At 37.1% G+C, this 14,181-nt stretch overlaps 1 long non-coding RNA gene across 1 annotated transcript; it reads left to right on the top strand.

Annotated features, from left to right (window-relative positions):
* Nucleotides 1-1,641: 1,641 nt before the first annotated feature.
* LOC130412122 (uncharacterized) lies at nt 1,642-2,734 on the top strand. Its single transcript, XR_008905161.1, has 3 exons — nt 1,642-1,742; nt 2,181-2,262; nt 2,711-2,734. It is a non-coding gene; the product is annotated as an uncharacterized LOC130412122 (long non-coding RNA).
* Nucleotides 2,735-14,181: the final 11,447 nt, after the last annotated feature.

Below are 14,181 nucleotides of genomic sequence, written 5' to 3'. Positions count from 1 at the left end.
ATGTGCGAGAATGACTGAGCTGGCTTATCGAAAACAGGGAAGCTACTGTGCATAAGGTCAATTGTGATCCTAATAACTTTGACATCCTTAAAAGTTTTTCCATAAATTAATAGCAATTTTGTTGATCTTGGCTGTTTTGATTTTTCCCTTTAGATGCAGTCGTCAATGCACACAACCCAACCAGTACAAAAGTAATGGAGACCATGTCCAAATATTTCAAATATGCACCAGAGAGGATGGATGGTGGTGGCCGTAAGAAGACTCTTCCTTGAAGACACCTTTTTTTCCTTCTTCTTTTTTAATGACTGTTTCTAGTAAAATGTTAAGTTCTACTTAAGACTTCTTGTTCTACAAACTTTCCTTACTTTTACTTGGATTCTTTTTCACTTCATTGTTGAGATTTTAGAATGTTACGAAATGAGTACATATGTTGGTCACGAAATGAGTACATATGTTTGTTATTATTTATATATAGGCTATTGTGTATATTTGCAGTGTGTATGAAATTAGAATTAAAAGCTTTTTCCCTCTGCATTCTGATATCATTAAACCCTAAAGAAAGTGCTTTGTTGTTGAATGAGAATTTTTTTCAATAAATTATTTGAAAGTGTAAATGTAGAATATAGATGTATATTTAAATTCTAAGAAAATTATTTTTCCATTTGGTTTAATTGTTCAAAACTTTTCCTTTAGAAAATGAAGCATCTCATCACTGCAGATTAATGAACATCTAATTGTTAGAAAGAGATTTTTTTTTATGCCGTCCAATTGCAAATCATGTACAGCAAGTTTTATTAGTTGCTGAAAACACTATGTGTACCGAAAATCATAGTTTACATCTCAGTGTTGACGTTTAAGCAAAATTACAGGTACGCCGGTGAAACAGGGTTACAATATCAACGTTGATTCAATTTGCAAAATCGAAAGGGATTCAACGTCGACAGAAGACCATAACCCGAAAGGCAAGAGTGAAAGGACGTCGCGATTTCAACGGTGAATCAACGTTGTTTCTTCCGCGGTGAACGACTTCACAATATCAACGTTGATCCGTTTTGCAAAATCGAAAGGTAATTCACCGTTGATTCAACCATGGTACCTGAAGTGTTTCAACGGTGAATCAACGTTGAAATGCCGGCTGGGTTATAAATCAAGCATCGCGTTAGTTCAGGCAGGTCACGTGAGTTTAGATTGCTCCAGTTGACGTTCAGCTGTTCTGACATGCACCAATCCTAATTTCGACACACACCACAGCGCAGCATTTAAATTCCCATTCATTTCAGCATCACAGTCTCTGCAGTAAATCGCCGGATCCCATCACTGTTAAACTCATCAACAGGGCTCTCAAATTAACGCGAGTCATTTCAGCAGTTCAGATCAACCGAAACTCATTTATCACACTGAGAAGTAAGGTTATACATTTCTCATGGAGTTCATGGATGTCGCGAGTTATACATATTTAAGTGTGTGTTCAGGTTAATTGTGCGATCCTTCAGCAAGCACATGGTAACCCAGATAGCAGGGGACTCCGAGCCGGATCCGTTTTCAAACCGGCAAATCCGCGTTACAGTCGCATCCGTTTCACTGCTTTAGTACAGATCCAGACTGAGCCCGGTTTCAGTGGGGTTAAAGACAGTAGTTCAGCAGATGCGGCCCGTATCTGTGTAACCGAACGCGAAAAGTTTTCTGAAGTGAAGTGGAGGCAGCCCGCAGCGGAAACGTTATTCCTCATAAACTTCAGTTAGGTAAGTCACACAGCGTGTTGTCAAACTGTTATGTTAATTAATTAATTGTTCATTTATAACGTTATATAACATTACTGCTTAACTTAAAATTGTTGTGAGTTTTCCTGCGTTAGTCCGGTATAACTCGGATGCTAACTCGTATGTTATCGAAGCTTGCTAACATGAAGATGGCCCAGGTCTGTAAGAATATTATTGACAAATTTGAACAACTTCTATCACATTTCACTGCTAAAGTTGAGATAACACTTCACTGTAATTGTAAACTGTAAATGATATACAAGTTCGCGAGCCATTTACTCAATTAATGTCTAAAAGAATATTTAATGCGCTGTTGAATGTGTGTGCATGCTTGAGGCAGAATTTATAATGTGGATAATATGTTGATCATTAAAAGTAACGTTAATGAAAAGAGATTTATGTTCCGTGTTTTGATTGCAGCGCTGAGTATTACAACACCTGAGAGACAGCGCTTGAGGTAATGACCAATCAGAAGTTTAACAACAGAGACCAGACCTAAGATGTAAGTATGACTCGTTTCTTATAATGGATACAAGTCTTTGTAATGAGCCAAAACAGATTCAACTTCTGCAGTGTAAAGATGGCTTTTTTGATAATATTTTACTGTCTATACTACTTCATTATTCTTATTTGCTGAATTAATTGATTAAATATACGTATTTGACATAAAATACAGATGTCAATTTAGGTTTAATAAGGATATTAACATATTGACCTTATGAAGAAGACATGTTTCTAGATATCACTTCCAATCGCGAATTTTTGTCCTTTAATAGAAAAGTTAATTTCATTCCCCAATTACAGTCTTATGTTTGATTTAGTTTCATTATTCTTAAAATACAAACTCACAAATGTCTGTTCTCCTGACCACTACTTCAAGTTAATTGAATAAATGAATTGAGAAATTGTCTAGGAACATTATATAACATGAATATCTGTGTTCACTTCAGGTTCCACAAGAGCGCCGGCAAAGGGTGAGTTTCTTTGTTGTAGTTGTGTTATTATTCTCTTTTTGTTAGGGCTAATTGTGGCTTGTAGGTTTCTGGAGAAATTGATATTCAAACATTTTCACACTTTTGAGTAGTATGCCTCTTATGTGTGTACCCTAAACACTAAAACAAATACATACATAATATATGGATGTAATGTAACCATTTAGTTTGTGCATTCACACGCCAGCAACTTTGATTTGTGTCGTTTCTTTCTTTGATGTTGTTAGAAGGTGATATTTCTGGTTTTTCTTCGTGACAGTTATGAACATCACTGTAGTTTCATGTCATTTCATATAGACCTTGAATTAGCTTTCAATCATTTAAAATGTCATATACTAATAACACTATTTCATAATAAGTTATGAAAACTACGTATGGATGACATGAACTCCACTGACTTTACTGTTACAGTCTCTGTTGCTGGTTGTGTAATTGCAGGACCACTCTCTTGTACATGCCACTCATTACAAAAGATTTTCATTAAACATAGGCAATATGAATGTACTTGTTTTCAATTATTAGTATTTTATCTAGCAAGTTTAGCCTCCAATCTAAGAATGTTTTGCTTTCACACTTTGGTTTAGAACTAGAGGGATTTCTTCAAATTGGGTCTCTTATTTTTTATATTTTAGGCATTTGAGTGTGTAATAACTTTACCTCATATTTACAGGGGACACAATAGTGCTTTCTCTACTGTATATTAAACAATTTAATGCCGAAAACAGTTTGTTTTGGTGATTGTCAAGAAAAAATAAAATACTGTAAGGATTTTTTTTCTCACAATTGTTTTTTAGAGACGAGGAATCACCTTTACTGAGTTCTGGAGTCAGACGGAGGGCTTGCATTACACTTGGAAAACAACTACTTGAATTTTCAAAAGACTCAGAACCAACTAAAGCCAACAAAGTTTACACATTTTCCATCACCAATGAAGCAGCAATGATGGTTGACGTAAGCACTTTGAGTGTTTTGGAGCTGAGGAGGGCAACACCTGTATTAACATCCATTCTTCTAACTAGTAAGTCCATCAGGTTCAGTATTCACAGGGACAGTAGAGATGTCCAGACCTCTAGCTGCAGTTTTCTGTATATGATTTTAGCTGCCAATCAGTTTTGGGCCTTGTTGGTCAAGCTTTGTTTCATAATTCTTTTAAATATACAGTACTGGTTCAAATATGCAAACGCTTATGTTTTTTCACCTTTTATAGTAATAGTTAACTCATTAAAACCATGGAACTACACATTTGTAACCATCAATTATGTTGTGACTAAAAGCATCTAAAATAAATCAACACTACCTTATATCTTATATTTTAGCATAGTGTATGTGTATATGTATATAAATACAATTTTTGTTTTCTAATGAAAGAAATTGATATGTTGGCACAATTATATTTTTATCTGGATAAGTTATTTCAAACATTTTTTAAGATATTTAAAATCATTTCAGTCATGTGTTTCCAAACTTTTGACTGGAACTGTATATTGAAAGTTCTGATTGTTAAAAGATTGTTCTGAGAACTGTTTTTCTTTTTTGAAGTACCCAAGAGTTTTTTTTATCTATGTCCCGTATATTTTTTAAATGTTGCTGGCATCAAAATTAAAATGAGAAGTTTAAAATCCTATTTACTGTAGAGTTGTCGTCAAAAGTTTACACAACCCTTGCTGAGAAAATGTTGAAAAGTTCGTTTTTGTATTATTACTGCCCTGTTATTTCACGTAACAGACATTTTCATAAAGTTTTTAACACATAATTATCTACATTTATAAAAGTAAGCCAGTTCAAGACTTAACATACCTGCACGCCTGGTTCCTAATACTGTACAACGTTACCTGAACCATCAGTGAAATTTATTATGTCTTGTAATAGTTGTTGATCAAACTGTGGACAGTTTAGTGGTGTAGCTCCTTCACAATCTTTGCTTTTTCAGCATCTTCTGCATTATTGACCCTTTTTCATCAGAGAATAAAAAGATGAATCTCATCATTCAGTCAAAGGAGAATTGAGAGACTCATACACAACTGTTTCAAAATATACAAACATTCCATGATACTCAATAAGTCAACACTACATTCAAAAGTCGGGTGCATGTAAACCTCTAGGTAGGGTGACCAGTTTCAATTGTTTTTTTTTTAAAATAATTAAAAATATATATATTTAGTAACGCCTTCCAAAAGCTATAAAGTCTTTGCGGAAGGACAAAATTCAATTGACAAAAAGTTTGACGAATGATCATTTTTAGAGATTTACACCCACCTAACTTTAAATATATTGTGTGGACTTCTTGAGCGTCAGGGAATGTTTGTATCTTTTGTAATAGTTGTGTATTAGTCTCTCAATATTCCTCAGTGTGAAAAGATTAATCTAAACATCATACAGTCATTATTGGGCAGAGATCAAATATGTAGAAGACACTGAAAAACAAAGGTTGTTGAGGATCTGCAGGATTTCTCAGAAGACCAGTGGACAATTCATTAGCTCAGATCAAACAACTCTTCAACAGCTATCACAAAAGGTTTCATTAATTGTTAAGATAACACCAAACTGTATTAAGAATCAGGTCTATGTAAACTTTAAAACTGGCTAACTTTTATGAATTTAGTTATAATTCATTATAAAATACTTTGTAAACATATGTTATCTGAAATAACCAGGCCCAATTTCTTCAATAGATTCAATCTTTAACAGTTTCCAGATTCTGCAAAGTAAATTTAAACTCTGGACCACACGAACAGTATGCATGTGTGTTTATATGGGATTTGAATAGTTTGCAAGTCATTTCTTTGGTTTTTAATTTACAGTTTGAACGGCAAGATTTGGGTAAATGGTACTGTAAATATTGTTTTATTATGTTTTATTAGAATGAAATATACTGACAATAACATATCATTGAAACATTGCTAAAACAGTTTCCAAATGTTCTCCTTGTAAACTTAGTCAATAGTAAGACATGAGTGTTTAACTTATTTGACTTTTTTTTCAGAAACTATCCAAATGAAAGACAAGATTGACAATGCCACTGTTTTCTGTATTGTTTTCTGTATTAAATTAATGTAATTGTTTTAATATGCTAAATAAATGAAAGAAGGATCAACAGACAAAGCCCTTGAATAAATCAATTTACTGTAATGTGCAATTTAATTATGAATGTATGTTTACATTAAAGTAGTGGATAACACTGAATTATGATGTGGTGTTTTATTGTGAATATTTTTAAGTACAATCATTTCCTAAACAATTCATAAGTTCTGGGCCCGATGTGTAAAACGAACCTGGGCCAGTGTCTTTTAGCACAACGGGCCAATAGCGGCACAGATCTGTTTTCCTCATCTGGGCCAGCTCCAGACCAGCTCTGTTCCGCATCTGGACCAGATCTGTCCCACATTTGGACCAGATCTGTCCCGCATTTGGACCGAAATACTATAGAAAAACCAGAGCTGTTCCAGAGTTGGCCCAGTGCTGGCCCAGACGAGGAAAACGGATCTGTGCCGCTATTGGTCCGTTGTGCTAAAAGACACCGGTCCAGGTTCGTTTTACACATCTAGCCCAGAACTTACGAAGGGTCTGGGCCAGATCTGGTCCAGATGATTTTTGCTATCTGGGTTTCCTTACATGTTATAAATATTAATAAAGGCAGGCATATTAAAAGTGAAAGAGCAATCCGTTCTATCCAATGTTGGTCAATTAGATTTGAAATATTTCTTATGCTAGTTTTGGCCAGAAGACTATTATTAAATGAGGGATCTGAAGGTATCTAGAGAGAATGACTAGATCCGTGGTGGATCAGCTGCTTTATAAACGGGTCCTGAACGGGTCTGCCCCAGATCTGGTCTGGATCCGCCATCCTCATCTGTTCTGGATCCGCTGCGCTGTGCAAGTGGATTTCATTCCGGATCCGTTTTGCACATCCGTTCCGGATCTTGTGGTACTTCCGGGGCGGATCCGTTCCGGGGTCAATTTGCTATCTGTGTTGTTTGTGATAATTCTCTACATGACTAATGGAAAAAAAGAAAAAAAACTTTTTATTTTTTTATTTATGGGTACCAAACTGAAAAAACGAATGGACTCAAAATACCAACAAGGTTTTTTTGTAAATACCAAAAAAAGATTTCGAGAATAAAGTCGAAAAGTTACGAGAATAAAGTCGAAATGTTTCGAGAATAAACTTGTCGTAAAACGTATTTTGTTTACGTGAATGTTGTATTTGAAGATTTTAAGTTATGTTTAAGCACGTCATCTGAACCAGTGAGTTAGTTCGGAAGGCCTTGCAAACACCAGCAGTCATTTTTAAAACCTCTTTAGTTCACATTTGTACATTTTTATAAATCCTTAAGGATTGTGGCTTTTATAAGCTTGATGCAACCAGACTTTTGTACATTAGGTAATCAAGCATTGTTCTAATATTTCAATGTTTGTATTCTATTTCAATGTTTGCTTCGGATTATCATATGAATCCATATGCCACAACGCGTTGGGACCCCCGCTGAAGTACTTTAACTAAATCCTCCACATCCATTGTTTCTAGCAATTCTGTTATTTTTCTCAAAATATTACGAGTTTATTCTCGTAACATTTCGACTTTATTCTCGTAACATTTCGACTTTATTCTCGTAACATTTCGACTTTATTCTCGAAATCTTTTTTTTTTTTTTTTTTACGTGGCACTAAAACGCCGTCGTAGTGTTTCAGCCACCATTAACTAATAGAGCGAACAAACTTTTTTACAGAGACTGATGAGAGTCTGACAGCTTCATTTGGATTGTGTTTGATGTACGGGCTTCGGCTTTCCTGAGGAAATCACAGTAACATATTTCTAAAATCTGGAGGTGAGACACTCTTCTGAATAGAGATTTGTGTAGTAGGCCTATTTATTGTTTCTTCTGTAGTTTTATGATGATTTTATCTTGCAAATACAATTTACTATGGGCTGTAATAGTTTTATAACGAGAAAGTTTAATATACATTTACTGTATATACATATATTTAATATTTATGTTCAGTAGCCTATGTTCTACCCCAATATTGTTTACTGAAATAATTCACTGTTTGTTTTATTTACAGTCAGATATATCCAATAGAATAATGTATTGACTTGTTATTGATATTTAATCTCAGCAGAAATGGCGTCCTCCATTCATCACGGCCGACGCAACAGCATGGACAGACCTCCTGAAATGTGAGAGAACATTGACTATGTTTACATGTGCACCAAAAATGTGATTCTTTTCAAGAATCAGAGTAAGGATTTAATAATGTGTTTACATGACACTAGCAAACCTTTTCATTCCCATTTATATGCCATATTCATAAACACCATAATTTGTTAAGAAGTGTGAAGAATATAATCAAAGTTATAAACGGTTTCAAAGTGACCAAAATACAGTAAACAAACATTACTATGCATGCAGTACGGGCTAAAGTTAACTTCAGGTACACATTTGCAAACAGATTGCATGTAGATTATTTCTGAGAACAAGGACCAATTCAATATGTTGTTTATCCAATAAAATCATTGAAGTTGCATGTAACACACAGAAACCATGAACGTCTTAGCACATGAACACTTAGGTCAGAGTGCTAGTAATGTGATTAAGGTGTATCGGCGTAAACTACATAGTTTAATGTGAGGTTGTTTACTACTCTTATGAGCTAACGGAAAAGTTCACCTCAAAATAAGAATTGTGTGATTATTGCACAATTCGCCTCTCGGCGTCTTCGGAACACAAATAAAGACATTTGGGTGTCATTTGAGAGATTTCCAGGCCTCCTCATAGACATCAAGGTTATAGTTGTTGTCAAGGTCAGAAAAGGTACTAAAGACATCCGTTCATCCGTTCATAGTGGCTTAATTGAATTATTTTGAATGGGACAAGAATACTTTGTGTAAGAAGTAAACCAAAATAACGACTTTAATCGATATAAAGTTTTCCAAAAGGCTTGTTCAGATGGCCAAATTCAGCGCAGACCCGATCACCGGTGATCATCGCAGGATGCATGCCGGTTAGAGATGTGTCCAAGTTACTTCCACCTGGCTCTGATGTCATGCTGACGGGTACCAAAAACTTTTGCGATGGCAAGTCGGAAAACTTAAATCAGCACGGGAACACAGTTGCTTCCCCCTGACTGCGTTTATGAAAAGCACGATGGGAAACGACTTTCTGACGACAAAGCTTAAATGCTCACTAAACTTCAGTGTTCCCTTCCATTAACTCGGTAGTTTGTATTTTTGTTATTTATATGTGGGAAAGACACACTGATGTGAAATGTATTGTAGGCTACTCATAACCACTTTCATGTACAGCTTTCCTGTAGCTCAGTGGTAAGAGCATTTTGTAAACAACACAAGGTTGTGGGTTCAATCCCAGGGGATTGCAAAACCTATGTAAAATTTATAGGATAAAAGCAATGTAAGTCACTTTGGATAAAAGCGTCTGCAGGATGCCTTAATGTAAATGTATATGGAAATGGAAATGTAAAAGCAGTGGCAATTCAATTGCATCGATTTCATTCGCTATTAAAAAAGTTTGTATGCAGTTTACATTGAGGGGCTGTAAAGAAAAAATGATAAACAATCATATAATCACAGAAGACAAAATAGAAGTAAAAAAATCTATCCAGGTAAATAAATACAAATCAAGAAATGTAATTTATATTGTCCAATACGTTTAGCAAAATTCAATCATTTTAATTGCTTTTGACAACGTTTTTTGAATATTTAAATAATAATATTATAATTACCTATAAACAAGCCAATTAAAAAATATATAAGTTGAGGATAAAATTCTTGGCTAACAAAAGTAAATTATAAAAAAAAAAAACTTTTCACCTTTCTCACATTTTCCATATTATTATTTTTATAAAAACGTCATTTTAAATTAAACCACATTTTTTTTCGGGAATGAAGCAAAAAGATACTCAAAGAAAATATGCACAGAGTTATATACTTTACAAAATGTAGGAACTCTGCAGAAGGATAATTAGCACAAACAATATTCAAATGCATTTATTTGACTTTTGGGATAAACTGGAAACTTTAAATAGGACGTTCTATTATGTTTAAGTATTATTTAGTCAATTAAAAGATCTAAATGCTTTCTCACAGAATTGACATGGTTGAGAGTTTGTCCAATATAAGTTTTAGAACATTTCTCACATTAAACTCAGGTAGCCCAAGTAAAATGCAGTTAAAAATGCGAACGCGATTTATTCCTTTGTAGACATTTCCAGTCTATCGACAGCGCGATTTGGGAAGTGTCCATTTTTCCTGCAATGTATTCACTCCTCCACTTACTACAGCCGCCTTCTCTCATCTTCTTTTCAGATGAGGCAACTTGCATATCAAACAAGCCTAATGTTTCCCAAAGGATTTTAGGACTTGTGGCGATGATCACGTCACCGACTAATTAGCATATTTATGACGTTGTCACATTTAAATACAATAGAATGCTATTCTCACATTATTTTTGTTCTGTTGTCAGACATGAAACGATTTTAAAATACTGACTGAATGCGACCCAATAATGTTTAAATAATGTTTAAAACCATCTGGAGATGGTGGTCTAGTGGGTTAAACCGCTGAACCGGTAAATCAAAGGTTGCTGGCTCGATCCCAGCAGCCACCACCAGTGTAACCTTGAGCAAGACACTTTACTCCATGTTGCTCCAGGGGGATTGTCCCTGTAATAAGTGCACTGTAAGTCGCTTTGGATAAAAGCGTCTGCCAAATGACTAAATGTAATACAGCCAGCAGTCACTTTAACTGCTTCTAAAATCATGATTTATAAACAGAGGTGTCAAGTAACAATGTACAAATACTTTGTTACCTTACTTTAGTAGAAATTTTGGGTATCTATGGGTAGCCGAATTTCACTTCTGCTCCTTACATTTTGACGCAGTTATCTGTACTTTCTACTCCTTCTTTTTAAAAATTGAAGGAGCAACCGTTCTAACTGACCTTAGAACAGTTGTTCTAAGGTCAGTTCGTGGGAGAAGCAGTTTTGTTGCAGCTTAAGAATCAACTGGTACTCATAAGTGTAATCGATCATTAGTGTTTTATTGAGTCTAACGGAGTTTCGTTTCCTTTGTTTGCGTCCGCTGAGTCACGCGCTGTTAGTTTGCATTTGATTGCGTGTTAATATTGGGAGATTTGGAAGGCGTGTCCTGCTGAATTCAATTGCGTGATTGAATAGGGTATTTAAATGGGATTGACCACCGCGTGCTGCGGTCGCGTGCAGCCCTCATTGCGTGAAGACCGAAGAGAGTAAAGACCATCGACTCTACCTGTGCGACTCCACCGAGCAACGACACAGACAAGGCACTTGAGTATTACTGTTTTGCACTTATATTATTGCACTTTATCCATTATCTTTATTCAATTTTCTTTATTTGTCTTGTACATTCCTTGATTTTTCACTATGTGTTTTCTAATCCACACTGTCATTACATCTCGTAAACCAACAGTAACTCGCAATAGGCCACGCATGGTTAATGCTAACAACCTACGTACTCTTTCATCATCCAACACTACCTCTATTACATTTCCTATTGGTTTATGGAATTGCAAATCCGCTGTAAACAAGGCAGATTTCATCACAGCTATAGCAAAACATTCTGGTCTTTCTCTTTTAGCACTTACTGAAACCTGGATCAAACCAGAGGACACTGCCACACCGGCTGCCCTCTCTAATAACTACACTTTCTCCCACAGCACACGCATATCAGGGAGGGGCGGAGGAACCGGTCTTCTTATTCCTAACGACTGGAAATTTAAACAGCTGGCACCCTCATGCAACAACACCGCCTTTGAGTTTCATGCTGTCACTGTCATTCACCCGGTTAAAACGCATGTTGTAGTTATCTACCCCCCCCCCAGGGCACCTTGGACTCTTCTTGGAGGAATTGGATACACTTCTGTCATCATTCCCAGAGGATGGTACTCCTCTGGTGGTACTTGGAGACTTCAACATCCACCTAGAAAAACCACAGGCTGCTGACTTCAACAACCTGACTGAGTCGTTTGACCTCAAGCGAGTTTTCCTCCAACTCATCTGTTCTCATCCTACTGGATCTATCTGCCGCCTTCGACACTGTTAACCATCACATCCTCCTGTCCACTCTCAAGGCTATGGGGGTCTCCGGAATGGTGCTACAATGGTTCAGGTCTTACCTCTCAGGTAGGTCATTTAGTGTATCTTGGAGGGGTGAGGTGTCCGAGTCCCAACATCTCGACACAGGTGTTCCTCAGGGCTCAGTGCTTGGTCCGTTGCTATTCTCGGTATACATGACATCCCTTGGCTCTGTCATTAGGAAACATGGCTTTTCCTATCACTGCTATGCGGATGATACACAACTCTACCTGTCTTTTCACCCTGACGATCCGATTGTCGCTGCACGCATCTCAGCTTGCCTAGCCGACATCTCACTCTGGATGAACGGCCATCACCTGCAACTGAACCTTTCAAAAACAGAACTGCTTGTAATCCTGGCTGATATAAAGACTTCTCACAACCTTTCCATTCAACTGGGCTCATCAACCATCACACCTTCCAGAAAGGCAAGAAACCTGGGAGTGGTGATCGATGATCAGCTCAACTTCACAGATCAAGTTGCCACCACCGCCCGGTCCTGTAGATTCATCCTCTACAATATCAGGAAAATTAGACCCTTCCTATCAGAGCATGCTATGCAAGTCCTAGTACAGGCTCTGGTCCTGTCCAAACTGGACTACTGCAATGCACTACTGGGAGGACTTCCAGCTTGCACAACCAAACCTCTACAGATGATCCAGAATGCTGCGGCAAGAGTTATCTTTAATGAACCGAAGAGGGCACACGTCACTCCTCTACTCATTAAGCTACATTGGCTCCCTATAGTCGCTCGCATTAAATTCAAGACTCTGCTCCTGGCCTACAAGACCACCACTGGTTTGGCACCACCTTATCTTCACTCACTAATGCAGACATATGTACTCGCCAGATCCCTACGCTCTGCAAACGAACGGCGTCTTGTGGTGCCATCCCATAAAGGAAAAAAATCTCTCTCGCGCACCTTCTCCGGGTCTGTTCCACCTATGTGGAATGATCTGCCTGCTGCTACAAGATCTGCAGATTCTGTAGCCATCTTTAAGAAACGCTTGAAAACACATCTCTTCCCCCAACATCTGACTGATCTGATCTGACTCAACTTTCTTCTCTACTCTTTTCTTCTCTACTCTAAAAAAAAAAAAAAATGTATGAATGATTCTGTATACTGTGTTAGGCTATATGAACCTTCTTTTTGATTGCACTTATGCTTTTGTTGTACTTATGCTGTCCTAATTGCTTCCATTACCTACCCCACTTGTAAGTCGCTTTGGATAAAAGCGTCTGCTAAATGACTAAATGTAAATGTAAAATAGCCTCGTTACTCCTATTTAATTTCGGCTTGTTTTCATAGCGGCTCGTCATTGTTTAAAAAACATATCCAGACAAATCGCACCATTCGGATAAAGGGAATTTTTATTGTGGTTGAATGAGAAGTATAAACATACTATTCCGACACTCTATTGGTTCGTACGCGATCCCTCGCACCTGCACATGACATGACACAAATCCCGTCACACTCCAGTGCTGGGGTCGTTACTCAAAATAAATTATTTCTTAAGTTATTATTTCTCCACTACTGGCTCATTTATCAAACGGGTGCTTTCTCTTTGTCCTCCGCAAATTAAGCTACAGCAGGTAGTTCGGTAGAGACGTTTGAATATATTAGCGTTTGCGATTGACCATGTTGTGATAAGTAGGCCGTACTAACTTTGTAACTCGTTACCCCCCGACACACTGGAGATAGCAGACGTATGTAGCCAAGTACAAAGATGTCCGTGGCAGAGACTCGAGAAGAGAACTCGAGCGAAATATCTCAACTGAGCACCAGTGAGGAGTTGTACTCAAATGCATTAATTTTCAATTGGCATATACAGTATGCGGCTTTATGTTGAAATATTTAAACATGAACTCTTTCCCTGCCATTGACAAGTTATCTCGTCATTTAAAAATCAACCGTTCCCTGCCAAAGACGAGTTATTACGGCAATTGGTGTTTGTACTGTTGTACAGCAAGTGACGCTGTTACACACCTTTGGAAAAAGTACAGTTCCCTTTCTGTCGGTCTCTCCACAGATGGGGTTCGCCCTTGATCAACTCTGTTGATAGGAGAGGCTAATGAAATTTGCATGCTGGTCTCCGCCCCCGGACATCCGGTGTAAAAGGAAGACGTCTTGCAGCATTCATTAACCTTTTGTTCTTCAAAGCCAGCAGTCATGACCAGTGATGCCGGTAACGCGTTTCTTAGTAACACGTAAGTCTAATTTGACCACATTTTTCAGTAACGAGTAATCTAACAAGAATGAATCAAGTACTGGGTATGTAATATGCAACGACTGTGAGACATGTA

Source organism: Triplophysa dalaica, chromosome 22 (genome assembly GCF_015846415.1).
Source record: "Triplophysa dalaica isolate WHDGS20190420 chromosome 22, ASM1584641v1, whole genome shotgun sequence".
Lineage (NCBI taxonomy): Eukaryota > Metazoa > Chordata > Actinopteri > Cypriniformes > Nemacheilidae > Triplophysa > Triplophysa dalaica.
Note: the sequence above shows the minus strand (reverse complement) of the source record. Positions and strands in the feature narration are given on the sequence as shown.